Genomic DNA, 16,420 nt, shown 5'->3' with positions numbered 1-16,420 from the left:
TAAAGTAGATGCTTCCCATGTCTATTTTCAGAGACAGCACCAAGATCCACTATCCATTCAGATTTAAACTCAAGCTCTCTATCCCTAGTATTTCCCAATACAGGGACCCAAAAGTTACATCAGAATATCTAGAATTAAAACAAATGCATGGGTGCCTTGTTTCGTTATGTTTTACTTTTTAAGCTCTGCAGATAAATCCAGGCAGAGCTGAGAAATACTCTCCAAGAGGCAGGCAAATGATTTCATTGAAATTTTATTTAATGTCACTCTCATATTGTCACCCACAGATATGGTCTTTCTACGTTTCTCTGCCTCAGATGTACAGCTTACCTCATTTTTTTATATCCAACCATCTACCACCACCCCTCAAAAAAAAGATCACTCAAAAGTGTTACTTCTATGATTTGTAGATTCTGCTAAAGGTTGGGGAAAGAAGAAATTTAACATTTGAGGGTAAAAAAGGTCCCTTCAATTTAATATTAGGCATTCTTGGGCCTCAAGGTTTTGGACCACTCTATCATTTCAGTCTTACCCGATTTGCTAACTAAAGATACCCAAATTATCAAATTTGTTCATTTTTTTAAAAACACAGGGCAAATTATCCCTTCTCCACATTAGCAAACTGTATATACCAAAGAATATTTAAGGTTTTTTACCCTTTGTTCCCACCAGTAATATAAGCATAAAAGAACATCATAAAAATCATGAAGGATGCCATCAATATTCTTATCACCAGCACTGCATACACAGCCAGCCAGAAGAAGGCAAAGATGTTAAAATCAACTTGAACTTTATGTGACATTTTTTTTCCAGACAAGCACATAAATAACTGCTGCATGAATGAAGGTAATTATAGAATGTGATAATGAGACAATCCTCCATTGAATTCTCAAAGTACATTTCAAGACAAACCTCAAATAAAGTTTGACAAACACTTGCTTACAAAGAGTCAAAGGATATACAAACTCAGATTCCCCACGTAGTTGACTTTTATAAAGAAAAAGTCAGAAAATGGTCAAGGAAGGAATTAAAATACCAATTGAAAAGAAGCCCTTTACCACTATTGTCACTATTTCTTAGTTTTAGATCATTCAATTTGAGCCTATTAATTATCTTTGCAGTATTTTCTGTTCTCCTTGTGATTTGTGGCCTTAGTATTATTTATACATTTGTTATGCCTTCTCAGATCTCAGATTGCCCATTTCTTTTTCTTTTGTTCTAATCCCTAGTCACTCTCAAATTACTCCCCAAATACTCACTTCTGAACAAACTGTTTTTAAACTTAATAGATGCTCTATTAATAGAATTTTAGGACAATAAAGTAATGTTATTATGAGCTTTATGTTAAATTATGAGGAACACAGTAATTGCTATAAATTATAGTCAACTATTACTTAATAATGTGAAGAAATCACACCAAAACTCCATGTCATACAACAATGAGCATTAGTTTCACAAACATGCATCGACTGCGATTAGGTTGGGGTTGACTGAGATTAGCTCTAAGTTGTGAAGTGTGCACAGTGGTTACCCAAGATAAATTGTCTTGCAATGAAATACAGAGAAGCACTAAACAAGCCCAATTACATAAACCCATTTTAAGCTTTTGTTCACATCATATCCACTATAACCCATTGGCCAAAGCAAGTCACATGATCAAGTCCAAAATCAAGAAACAAAGTAGATTCCAGAAAGCATGAGATTATAATAGATATTTCACAGTACTAATGAGAACAATAATTCAATTTACCACACTATGCTAGAAAAATTCATTTCTGGAACATTAAGTGATAGGTTCATATTTTTTGTCCACATAACTAAGCTCAGTAGGGACTTTGAGTCTTCCCTCTACTTCCTCTTTTTTTAAGGCATGGTTATTTATTTATTTATTCTAATTTTTTATGTAGGACAGAAGAATGTATTTTAATTCATAATACACATACAGAGCATAATTTTTCATGTCTGGTTATTCACAAAGTAGAGCCAACATTCATGTCTTCATACATGTACTTAGGGTAATGATGTCCATCTCATTCCACCATCTTTCCTACCCTCCTGCCCCTTTCCTTTCCCTCTCTCCCCTTTGTCCTATCTAATGCCCCCCCACCCTTTCCCTATTATGGATCAGCATCCTCATATCAAATATTCAGCATTTGGGTTTTTGGGATTGGCTTACTTCATGTAGCATAATATTCTCGAACTCCATCCATTTACCTGCACATGCTATGATTTTATTCTCTTTAAATGCTGAGTAATATCCCATTGTGTATATATATACCACAGTTTCCTTGGCGAGGATATGGGGGGGGGAGGCACACTCATACATTGCTAGTGAGACTGCAAATGGGTGCAACCAATCTGGAAAGCAGTATGGAAATTCCTTGGAAAACTTGGAATGGAACCACCATTTGACCCAGCTATCCCACTCTTAGGTTCATACCCAAAGAAGTTAAAAACAGCATACTATAGTGATGCAGCCACATCAATGTTTATAGCAGCACAATTCACAAAAGCTAAATTGTGGAACCAACCTAGATGCCCTTCAGTTGATAAAGAAACTGTGGTATATATACTTCCTCTTTTCTCTCTCCCCTCTTCTTCCAAGATGAAGAAAGATCTCCAACACTAGAGAAAATGATATTAAATAGTTTGGGCTCTGGAGTCAGACTCCCTGATTTTTAACTGTTGACTAACTGTTTCTTAAATATTCAACCTCAGGCAACTTAATATTTCTGAGTTTTAGTCTCATCTATAAAGTGGGGATGATATACAAGCTACCTCATATTATAGTAATGATTAGATGAAATAATCCCTATAGGGCATTAAAATCACTATTAGCAAAAGCAAGCACTGAACAAAAGTTAACTACCTAATGGAATCGAAAAGAATTATAACTGGAACTGGATCAAGATTAACCTTTTTCATCTCCCTTCACTTTACCTCTGAAATCTCCTTTTATTGCAAGTGAATATTCATCCTCTTTCTTCCTACATGGCTACTTTGATAAAACTGTTGCCAAGCTGGTCAAAGCCCCATCATGAAAAAGGAAGTAGGCTGCTTAAGTATCTGTACCTCTTTTCCTAAAAGTGCAAAGGCATTTACTTTCTTTCTTGATCCTTTCTCTTATGGAAAGGGAAATTAAAGAAAATATTCTCTAAATTTCTACACATAATATGAGTCATAATAATTTGAGTGCTTACCTTGAGCCAAAAACTCAACTAAGCATGTTGTGTGTTTTATTTAATCCAACCAAAGATCCTAGGAGATAATATTATCCCTCTACAAATTAAAACAATTGAAGGTTGATTAAACTTAAAAGACTCAGAGCTAGCAACTGGTCATACTTGCATTAAAAACAGGTCTGTCTGGCTAGAATTTTCTTGATACAATAACATTAGGAGTTCAAAATGAAATATGGCTCCTAATTATATTTTCTGAAAGCAAGCATAAAATAAGGTTTTAGTGCTTCATATAATCTGAGTACGAAGAAGAAAAAAATCACTTTATTAGTTCATAATATTGAACTGTATCATATTCGTATTTTCCAGAGATAATCAGGGTTGAAGTTTCCTATCAGGTCTTAAAATTTCCCTGAAGGAAACTGATCCAGGCAATCTGTTTTGCAACTGAATGTTGCCAAACCCTATATCTTCCATGGGTAATAAAAGATTTTCAAACTCAATGGAGTCCAAAGCCCATATTTTGCAGATTAGTGAAGCCCAGGAATATGAAATAACCTTTCTCATATCACACAGCTAGTAATGAACCTGGGGTTTAAATTCAGATCTCATAATTAAAGATCACCACTCTTCCAATTACAATGGAAAATTGTTAAAAGATTAGGTGGGGGAAAAAGGAAACATTCATTTACTGATGACAGACTTCTAAATAGTCTCAAATAAGGAGGCCTGTTTTCCCAATATTTGTTCATCCTTCCAAATGTTGCCGAGATTATATTTTGGCATTCAGGGCTACCATGGGTGGCCACACAGGCACACACAGTCCAACAAATGGGAAGCATTAGCCTCATAGAATATAACTGCATTTTATCCCTCTGTTTTGCAATATAGTGGTCCAAGTGATGTCCTACTCATCTGGTAAAAGCCAAGATCACAGAAAATGAGTGTTCTGATATTCTTCTCATTTATTTTATGATGTTGTTACAGTATTTATAAAAAGGAAGTATTTTTCAGTTTGATTTGCTAACTACAATAAGCCTCTACACAAAATCTGAAAACATCTCACTTCAACAATGCATGATAATGGATTAGCTTCTGCTATGATCTTTAGTGGGAAACTGGAAGTTAATCCTAGACTCTGTTACAGATAATGGCAACTTCATATTAGCTTTCCCAAAGTATGTATAACAATCATCTCAGTTCCAAAAGATACAAAATCTTGTTATTTCAGGTTTAAACTTTGCATTTGCAGCGTCTGCCAGCTATATTAATATTGGAGTCTATGTGAAATATAAAACTATTATTTCAAAATAGACTATACATTGTACCTTATTTAAAAAATACAAGTGCACTTTCTTCTAGAGACCATGATTTGCAATAATGACTGTTATCAATATGCAATTACTTCTATTACCTTAGAATATGTTGACAGTCATTTATTTAAAGATAATGTAACACATTTATATTCATTGAGGTAATCTGTGGTTATGATTAAATAGGAATGCCCACCTTATACTAAGCAACAGAATGAAAAACTGCAATCAGAGCTTTTGCATTGCTAAAAATAGTGTATATCAAATTGAGAAAATTGCATTATGGCTTATTTCAAACACAATTGTAAATTATTATAAGGAAACAAAATCAACTTGGATAACATTCATTCTACCCAATAATGGGACATTGGAGCTAGCCTAACAGGGCAAGTGATTCAATAAGAGCGCATCATTGACTGTTCAAGAGAGATTGCACATTTATCTCCATTACAGTCCATGGATTCAGAGACATGGGCAGGAAATGACTAATGCCTATTATTGAGGAGAACACAATTGGATGTGATACCATGGAATAAACCATTTTAATATCAACCAAACAATATATCTGATGGAAGATTGGAAAGACAACCTAAAGATTCTTACTTATAATCAAAATTTTCTTCTTATAAGTGTTCTAATTCAAAAAGCTGTTTACTAAGTTAGATAATCAATCATCAATTTTCAGAAACATATCTTGGAGAAAAAAGTAGGGATCAAAATACACAGAAATGCTAAAAAAAACTATCATTTTAATGTACTTGCAATAATTTTATCCTTACCAAAAAAAAAAGCATTTTGAGAATATCACCAGAAACACATTATCACTCATCAAAAATAAGTTGAAAAGAATTTTCTTACAAGTGGCTCTAATTATGGCCCTCCTGGAACTTCCAAACAAAGCTGTTTTTTTTATTCCATGCCACCCACAATGTTGGTTTTTTTCCCCAACATTATTGGTCTTTATCTAAAGCACATTAGGGCTCCCTTGTTCCAAAGCTAATACCAGCTCTTCTAGACAGGATTTCCTGTGGCAAAAATGATTTAGTAGCATCACTGGTAGATCAAGCAAGTTATTTTCAGATAAATCATGAAGTTGCTGAAGAGATGAAAATTTATATTTCATTTCCATTAAATAATTGAAAAAGATAGGCTTTCTACAATTATACTTTTACTCTAGGGTAACAGTAAAGGAAAAAAAAGTTGTCTATTAACAAGTTCTATTTTACTTCCATTTAGACAAAAAAAGTGTCTAATGTAAAAGTCACAGCTTCACTAAGAAGTATACTTCAAATTAATAGGAATAAATTTAACTGATACTGAATTCTCTCATCATTTTTCTCTTACTGGTATTTCAATTAGAAAATATTATTTGGTGGGAGATACAGAAAAGCTTAAGTCAGAGTTCATATACAGTATCTTCTTTCATTTCCCCCACCTTTTTTTGTAAATTATGGAGCTTTGCTTTCAAGGGATCAATAATTTAGCACACCAACTTCAGCCTTGTTTCTGTACATACATAAGCGTATCCTTGGAAAGATCAAGAAAGTGAGTCTGAGCAGCCCTCCTGCTCCTGGAAATTTAATGATATCTCCATGTATTGGTAATAAGAACTGGTAGTTTCCTTTTCCATTCCATCACCATTCTAGCCAGAGATTGTGGAAACTACACTTCCTACATTCTCTTAACTGTCCTGAAAACATGAGGTTTCCTCTGTCTAGTCTAGGGGATTAGAGGCTATCATGGTAGAAGCACCTACTATTTATTCTGCCTTCCTATTCTTGGATCATAGTTACAAGGTATAGTTTGAAATCACAGGACTCATAGATGTTTTGGAGGTAGTAGTGCTGTTTTGCTGAGTGCGAGTCATTCCAGAATCTACTGTCTACTTTTTGCTAGCATCTAATTCCATATATTAACTCCCATTTTCCTTAAAATAATACTTTATTTCTTCAATGATTCCTGATTGATGTATGGGGCCTGTCCTTTCAAGCATAGAGCAAGGTCAGTTCAGAGAGAACTCAGCTGGCAGCAAATTTTCTCTTTCCAAAACTGGGGGAAAATAATCAGGTACATTTATATATTTACTTATTATTATTATTGTTGTTGCTGTATATATGCAATACTTTCATGTATATACATTATACTTTAATCTATTACTATATATAGACAATACATATGTATATATGCACAAAAATCATATACTACTTCCTCTAATATATATATATATATAAGTAGAAGAAATAATTATTCAGGGAACACTTTTATTTATATTTTCAAGAGAGAAAAAAAGGAAATAGGTGGAAATTTACATAGGGAAAAGGGAGACACTATAAATAATAAATAATCCTAATGTATTGCTATATTACTACTTTAGGCTGTTTAAACTTGTCTTCCTAAGAGTTATAAACATTTGTGTTTATGTCAATATACTGTTATTTGCAGAACCATCATTAAAAGCAAAAGTATAGCATTCACGTTTATCAAAACTGAAGGAAGTGACTTGCCCAAAGGCACAGATCAGACTAAAGAGCAACCTCGACCCTGAGCCCAGAGTTCTGCCATTGAACCAGCAAAAAGAGCCCTCAGCTCACAGTATAGCCAGGACCTCTTTATTTGTCACAAACTTTGGAACAGGCACCTGGTGGCCACATCAACATGAATTTCCATACTTCCCACACACCTCAACCAAAAAAGTATTGAAGGTTATCTAAAGAATTACAACTATATGGGCTGGAGTTTATTACCTGAACTTCTGTCTCTGAATACCTTTTCAGGATATTCAGGATATTCTCAGTATCTGCTTCTCTTCTTTTTTTTTTTTTTTTTTCTCTTTCCCACCCCTCACTGAAGGTAAGTGTTTTGCTTTTTTCCTCACACTTCATTTCAAGTCATTAACTAGCCATTGCATAAAATTGAAATTGATATTTCTTATTGTGCTATTGAACAGTTTTAGTCTCTAGAAGTTGTAGACTGAAAAAAATTTATAATTTCTCTCTAAAAACATTGATTTATTTTCTGTCCCCTAGTTAACTCTTGATTAAGAAAAATTTTTCCCACTATTTCTCAAATCTGTTGTCTATAAATAAAGTGGGATACTCATATTATGACCTTACTTCCATTTGGAATCACTACTAACTTTCAAGAATTTTTAAATTCTTTAAGCCAGAGTATAAAATTTTTATCTAATGTCAGCAGCAAAATTTCTTACCAATTGATTTTTTTTTCTTTTCTAGATTTTTGTAGTATGTGTTTTAATGGAGAAAATACTAAATTATTAAAGATTAAGTTTATAAATAAATATCAATGTAAATACAATTCTAGTTTCTCCATATGCTATAAAAATAATTTACACACTCATGTAACTATAAAACTTAAAAATTTTAGGGCAACATTTGTGTTACTTAAATGGATGTTTTTCCTCATGTAAGGGAAGATGTGCTCATGAATAAATTGCATCTACATTACATTACCATGGCTTTGTTTGCAACCCAGCCAGTTTAATAAAAACTAGACAATAGAAAACAAAACCAGAAAATGTTTTGTAGGGAGAACAGTGGCTGTTGTAAGAAGTCTAGTCTTATCTCTGCCTAGGGTCCATCTAAGGCTTCAGCTCAACTTTTATTGCTCTATAATTACTTTGATCCACCGAGTTTTCTGAAATTAAACATTTTTAAATAGCTGTGTCATATTCCTTTCAGTTTAATTTCAGCCTATCCTGGTAGCATTCTGTCTCTTCTTTTGTCATGCAGCACTTGCCATGGAACATGCTCAGATTTGACCCAGGAAAGTTAATTGCTAGCCAAGTACAGCTGCATCTGCACCTTATCAGGGAAAGAGCACTTTATAGTAAAAAAGAGCACCCAAAGGGTGTCTGGACACCCTGGACAAGATTCTATTTTGAATGACCTTAAGCAAGCACATCAATTCTCTGGTTTTGACTTTCCTCACCTGCAAACAAAGACCTTGGCTTAAAGTATACAGGAGCTCTTCCAGCAAAACAGCCTATTTTTCCAGGACATATTTTCCAAATGCCAGATATAATCTACTAACTGAAGTTAACACACTCCATGAAGGTGAAAGTAGCTTTTATAACAAGTATCACCCAAACAAGTCAACATTTACCAATGAAACGTACCACTGTACTTGATGCCATAATAGAAAATAAAATACCCTACCCTTGAGGAAGGTAAATCAAGAGTATAAGGCAATAAGTGCATAAAGCAAGTATCCAGAAGAAATTCATAAGCACAGATCACAAGAGGCAAAATGGCATGAAAAACACAAAATGTCAAAAAGCAACTAATCAAAAAGGATTTCCGAGAGGTGACGGTGCTCCAAGAGTCATTAGAAATAAGCTTTACATCCTGTAAGAGTGAAGTCAGGTGTGGGTATGAGGAAGAATGTGTGAAGATACAGAGGCATAAGCAAATATTTAAAATGCCAGGGCAACAGTCAGACTCACTTAATTATATCAGAGGTTTCCTCCCCCCACAGAAATGTGACCTATAACTCACATGAGAAAACGTGAATGCATACTCATGAGGTTCACGTGCACTAAGATCACTCTGGTAGAAGTGATCACCTTGCAGGGGCCCAGTGGTTCTGAGTCACAGGATCAGTTCAGGAACATGTTTAGGGCCTTATGATCTCAGACTTTGTGATCCAATAGCTTCCAAGTGCACTCACTAGGAAGTTCCAATTAGATCACATATCTGTGTCCCTAATAAGTATTTACTCAGTTCATGTGTGACTTCTCATGATATCACTATGAAGAAGAGACAACCCTCCCCCAACCAAATGACTGGGCAACAAAAGTCAAACTATTCTCAACACTCACCATTTAGAGTAATTCCTATAACTACTCTTACTTGATTTACCTCACTTTTATGGTAGCAGGAATATAAACCCTCTAAAGTTTCTGAAGGCTTTTTCTATATTTCTTCTTTGGATTAAGGTGATTTCTACCATAAAACATTTTCCTTCTCAAGTAAAATATACTGAATTTTTCTTTTTAACAAACTGGGGATGGAACCCAGGGCCTATGCATGCTAGGCAAGTGCTCTACCCCTGAGCCATGTCCGCAGCACTACTACTCTTATAGGTCTAATCAATGATGAGACCAGTTCACTTTAGACTACAGTAAATCAGCAGACATTTTTATTATATCATGAAAAACCATGACAAAATCTGCATTTAAGAAAGCTTTTATAGCAGCTAGAGACGTCAAAGTGGTGCTGATAAATGAACTGATAATGGATGCAAGTGAGAAGCCATGGACCTGGATTTTCTAGTCTTCTACATATAAAATAAAAAAGGCCAGGCATGGTGGTACATGACTGTAATCCCAGCAGCTTGAGAGGCTGAGGAAGGAAGATAGAAAGTTTGAAGTTAGCCTCAGCAAGTTACTGAGACCCTGTCTCAAAATAAAAAGGGCTAGGAATGTGGCTCAGTAGCTAAGCACCCCTATGTTCAATCCTTGGGACCAAAAAACAAAAAAACAAAAACAAACAAACAAAAAGAAAACTTTATGCTGGACTGGTTGCATGAAAATAATGAGAAGTCACAAATGCATGCTATGAACATGAATAAATGGTAAAACTATTGTAAGATGCACTGTTGGAGTTAAGGGAACTAAGGAGGTGCAGAGTTTTAATACTAAAGGACTAAATTTGGACAAGTCCTACAGTATAGTGGAAAGATAGTTAGGAAGGCAGGTATTCAACATTCATCTATTTCTACAACTTACTGGGAATTTACTAAGTGCAAGGCACTGTAGTAGATCTTTAGAACATCATACTTGCCAAATCAAATCCTGTCCCTGTTTCCACACATTTTGCAACTATCCATATGATTGCTAACTAATCAAGTTTTATTTAGATCACTACAGTAAGAAAATTCAGCTGTTATAGAAAGGGACCCCCATCTAGTCTGATATCTAAGACCTGAAGAGTAATATGGGGAAGAAAAAAAATAAACAAGAGCTGGTAAGAGTAACGTAATCAAATGAGAACAATTTTCAGTGAGCTTTGAGGTATTCATGAGAAATCCAATTATTTTCTAGCAATTTTGTGCCAGACTCTTCAGTATGCAGACTCTTCACATATGCTATTCATTCAACTCATACAAGAGCACTATGAGATAGTTATTATTCCGTTTTCTAAATATAGGAACTTCAAATCAAACACACTAAATTGACCAGGGTGGCAGGGCAGATAAGTACCAAAGTTGGAATTTGCCCTATTCTGTCTCAAAGATCCTACTCTTAGAACATTGGGAATTTTTTTTATTCTGAAGGAATCTCTCTCTCTCTACTGGTTACTTATGGCACTATCTTTGCTCTGAGTAAACCCAAACCATTTTTATAGGTCTTTAAATATTTAAAGACACAATTATGCTCACAACCTAGCCCTCTGTCTTTCACCACATTGTAAAGAAATATATTTGCATATCCTCATCAAAAGAACAATGACCTCATAACCTCTTTCTACTTTGTGTATTCCTGTTGATAAGAAGGTAATATCATTTTATATTGAGACATGACCTGTTATAAGCCCGTATGCATAGCTCAGCCTTCTGCTCCACTCCCTTGAACAGTCCAGGTTCTCTTTCAGTCTCCTTCAAGGTACTTTTTTTTTTCAACTTGGCCTCCTTTATTGTTATGCCTTAGTGCTTTCTGACATTGTTTATTGATGAGCATTTGTCACAACCTTCTCCGCCTCTTTCTCATGTACCTTTCTTTGTCTCGGTCTTTCATCTCAATTATCTGACATGTTTAATTCTCTCACCTCAACATGTTTCCCTATTTGCTGTTTGTCTTACTCATTAGCTACCTCCAGGTTCTGTTCTTCTCAAGTTAAACTCCTACAGAGTTGGTTGAATTTTCTGTGCAAAAACTAAGATATTTCAATTTATGGTCATGTTCTAATCATAATCTGTAAGCAAAGTATGGAATAAACTTCAAGAAGCAAAACACCAGATGAGTTTGTACTGGAGAGAACACCTGCAGTAAGACTTGGGAATCAATGAAAAAGGAGAAACCACTTTCTACCTTAAAAACAAGTCATGTATAGCAAACACTTTATTTTTCTATGCCTATGAGAACTACAGATCATTAGTTTGAAATAATAAAACACATTTGAGGAATTTAAGAAAAGTTGTCAAATGCCTCTATGACAGGTGTTTCATGATTTCTAATTATTGACATTATAATCGCTTTCAGCTTGCAAAGACAAGAAATTATTCTGTGCCAATGTATATGAAATCCCATAAATGTTCCTGGTAAAACATACCAAGTCTCATGATATGGAGAAGGGGGAAGTAGAAGACTCAAACTTTAAAAAGATATGTTTATTTTCTGTTGTCTTTAAATTAGCAAAATCTACTGGATTATACCACTTAAAGTTTATATGTATCATATGTAATATCACCAATAGCATTTTCTGTTATTTAATCAATTAAATTAACCAATACTGACTATATACAATAAAATTTAGGAAATTCATTTTTTTTCTATTAGTCCTCACACAAAACAAATGCTCCTACTCATTCCATCTTTGAGAGAGTTCTAATATTGGGAAATTCACAGGATACAAGTGGCTCTACTACTGTGACTAGTTTTCAAAAGAAAAAAAGTAAATGTCTGAGCACTTAAAAAACAACTGTATACATTTATTCTGAATTCTTTTCATTGATATTTTGCTTGCTTTTTTCTATTTTGTATTTTATCTCATTTTGTATGATATAATGAGGTAGTCTGAGACTCCCCATCCAAGGCCAGAATGAGTAGACATTTTCCCAATTTTGGGTTTCCTACCTTGTCACATGAAGAGATGCTTCCTTGCAGAAGAATCAGGGAGAAAGTTTCAAATCTTTCAACTCCACTCACTCTCCCTTTGAGAGAAGAGCAGGTCTTATCCAATTGCACCAACAGGAAAAGAGTGACTACCCACAAATAGCCTCTACCCCCTTCATGACTTTTAAGCCACAGAGAAGGTGAGTTCTCCTCCCACTCCTGATTGCAAATGAGCACACCTGAGTCCACAGCAACGGTTTTCAGAGTGTAGACCTTGCATCAGTTAAATGGGTACCACCTGTAATCTTGTTAGAGATACAAGTTATCCAGCTTCATCCAGAAACTACTGAGTCTGAAACCCTGGAGTTAGGACCTAAAAATCCATGTTCAGCAAGTCCTTTGGGGATTTTTATCCACACTGAAATTTAAAGATCAGTTCTTCTAAAACTGATTCTAAAATTTTAACATGCAAATGAATGAATAAACAGCACTACTATAATTCTGAGTTAGGGCCCAAACTTCTTCATCTTTAACAAGGTCTCAAGTGATAAGAGGATACTCTTAGTCCTTAAGCCTCCTTTCAACTGTGGCTAATCATTGGAATCATCAAGAAAGTTTTAAACTACTAATGACTGGCCCTATCTCCAGAGATTCTGATTTACTTGATCTGGTATGTAGCCTGTGCACTGGAGCCAATTATATTAAATTGTATCACTGGTATTTCAGGCTCTAGATCTGTCCTTGCTAGTTCTAAGATCACACAGGGAAGGAGGAACCAGGAAGCTCATTAAGAAGTTAGCCTTTAATTTCTTTTGTCTGTCTAATTGCTCTGGCTAGTATTTCAAGGACTAAATTAAATAGAAGTGGGGAGAGAGGGCATCCCTGTCTTGTTCCAGATTTTAGAGGGAATGCCTTCAACTTTTCTCCATTCAGAATGATGCTAGCCTGAGGCTTAGCATAGATACCTTTTACAATGTCAAGGTAAGTTCCTGTTATCCCTAGTTTTTCTAATGTTTTGAACATAAAGGGATGCTGTACTTTGTCGAATGCTTTCTCTGTGTCTATTGAGATGATCATATGGTTCTTATCTTTAAGTCTATTGATGTGGTGAATAACATTTATTGATTTCCATATATTGAAACATCCTTGCATCCCAGGGATGAATCCTATTTGATCATGGTGCACAATTTTTTTGATGTGTTTTTGTATTCGATTCGCCAGAATTTTATTGAAGATTTTTGCATCTAGGTTCATCAGAGATATTGGTCTCTAGTTTTCTTTCTTTGAGGTGTCTTTGTCTGGTTTTGGAATCAGGGTGATGTTGGCCTCATAGAATGAATTTGGCAGAGCTCCCTCTTTTTCTATATCCTGAAATAACTTGAAAAGTATTGGTATTAATTCTTCTTTAAAGGTTTTGTAAAACTCCGCTGTATACCCATCTGGTCCTGGGCTTTTCTTGGTTGGTAGTCTTTTGATTGCTTCTTCTATTTCATCCACTGATATTGGTCTGTTCAAATTGTGTGTATCCTCCTGACTCAGTCTGGGCAAATCATATGACTTAAGAAATTTATCGATGTCTTCACTATCTTCTATTTTATTGGAATATAGGTTTTCAAAATAATTTCTAATTGTCTTCTGTATTTCTGTAGCATCTGTTGTGATATTGCCTTTTTCATCCCTTATGTTAGTAATTTGAGTTCTCTCTCTTCTTCTCTTCGTTAGCATGGCTAAAGGTCTGTCGATCTTATTTATTTTTTCGAAGAACCAACTTTCTCAGCAAGAGAAACAATAAGAGAGGTAAATAGGGAGCCTACATCCTGGGAACAAATTTTTACTCCTCACACTTCAGATAGAGCCCTAATATCGAGAGTATACAAAGAACTAAAAAAATTTGACAATAAGATAATAAATAACCCAATCTACAAATGGGCCAAGGACCTGAACAGACACTTCTCAGAGGAGGACAGACAATCAATCAACAAGTACATGAAAAAATGCTCACCATCTCTAGCAGTCAGAGAAATGCAAATCAAAACCACCCTAAGATACCATCTCACTCCAGTAAGATTGGCAGCCATTATGAAGTCAAACATCAACAAGTGCTGGCAAGGATGTGGAGAAAAGGGTACACTTGTACATTGCTGGTGGGACTGCAAATTGCTGCAGCCAATTTGGAAAGCAGTATGGAGATTCCTGGGAAAGCTGGGAATGGAACCACCATTTGACCCTGCTATTGCCCTTCTCAGACTATTCCCTGAAGACCTTAAAAGAGCATGCTACAGGGATACTGCCACATCGATGTTCATAGCAGCACAATTCACAATAGCAAGACTGTGGAACCAACCCAGATGCCCTTCAATAGATGAATGGATAAAAAAATGTGGCATTTATACACCATGGAATATTACGCAGCACTAAAAAATGACAAAATCATGGAATTTGCAGGGAAATGGATGGCACTAGAACAGATTATGCTTAGTTAAGCTAGCCAATCCCTAAAAAAGAAATACCAAATGTCTTCTTTGATATAATGAGAGCAACTATGAACAGAGTAGTAAGGAAGAGCAGGAAGAAAAGATTAACTTTAAACAGAGTCATGAGATGGGAGGGAAAGGGAGAGAAAAGGGAAATTGCATGGAAATGAAGGGAGACCCTCATTGCTATACAAAATTACATATAAGAGGTTGTGAGGGGAATGGGAAAATAAGCAAGGAGAGAAATGAATTACAGTAGATGGGGTAGAGAGAGAAGATGTGAGGGAAGGGGAGGGGGGATAGTAGGGGATAGGAAAGGTAGCAGAATACAACAGTTACTAATAGGGCATTATGTAAAATTGTGGATGTGTAACCAATGTGATTCTGCAATCTGCATTTGGGGTAAAATTGGGAGTTCATAACCCACTTCAATCTAATGTATGAAATATGATATGTCAAGAGCTTTGTAATGTTGTGAACAACCAATAAAAAAAAATCAAAAAAAAAAAAGAAAAAGAAAAAGAAAAAAAAAAAGGAAGTTACCAAAATCTGACTTGACTCAAGTCCACAGGGAGAAATGTGGTTTCCCTGGAATCACTTAACTGTTGGTATTTTTTGACAAAACTCTTAAGACCCCAGACTTGAAAAGCTAAGATGAGGACTTGAGCTTAGGAGACAGGAAGCAAAGTTTCCTCAGGTGGCTTTTTAAGAGACATCAGAGCCCTCATATGATCTATTTGGTTTATCAGAGTAAGAGACTAGATAAGGGAACTGAGCCACCTCTCTAGGGGGTTACAAGAATGTGGATTAGGTGAGTTTCCTCTGGGCAGCTGGTCCTGAGTATCTTATAATAAAGAGCTGGTACTGAGGTGATCCCAGATCCTTGTTATCTCCCTCCTGGGGGTGTGCTTAGAAATCAAGATCCACTGAGAACCCATCCAACCAATAAATGCTTCCTAAAGGCCTGCTTATTAGCAAGCTTGGTCCCAGGTACTGGGATAAGAGGGAATTCTATGTTCAGAATCAAGGTGTGAGGGCACCCACAAACTCTGTCCCTACAGAAACAAGTATAAAGAGTAAAACTTTTTTTTAAACTTTTAAAGTCTGCAAATTCTCTTATGGGCAAAGACACAAGAAGCATATATTCAAGAAAATTCACCAAAACTCACTGAAAACAGTAAGAGTGACTTTTGTACCATTACACACTCCCTATGAATAAATGTGTGCCTATAAATTAGATAACTCAAATATAATGGACAAATTACTAAAAAGACACAAACTACCAGAGGTGACTCAAGAAAAAAATAGAAATCTGAACAGATTCATAATAAATAAAGTGACTCTATTCAAGATTTAAAAAAAAAATTCTGCAAAGAAAAGTCCAAGCCCAGATGACTTCATCGATAAATTTTACCAATCATCTAAAATAATACATTATTCACAAACTTTACCACAACATGGAAGAGGAGGGCATACTTCAAATTCATTTTATGAGACCAATATTACCCAATACCAAAACAAGACAAAACTTTACAAGAAAACTATAGACCATATCTCTTATGAATATAAACAAAATAAATCCTCATCAAAATCCAAGCAAGCAAAATCTATCAACATACAAAAAAAAAAAAAAAAACATATACCAAGACTGAAACTTATTGC

The sequence above is a fragment of the Spermophilus citellus genome (assembly GCF_964194105.1).
Source record: "Spermophilus citellus genome assembly, chromosome: 1".
Classification (NCBI taxonomy): Eukaryota; Metazoa; Chordata; class Mammalia; order Rodentia; family Sciuridae; genus Spermophilus; species Spermophilus citellus.
Note: the sequence above shows the minus strand (reverse complement) of the source record.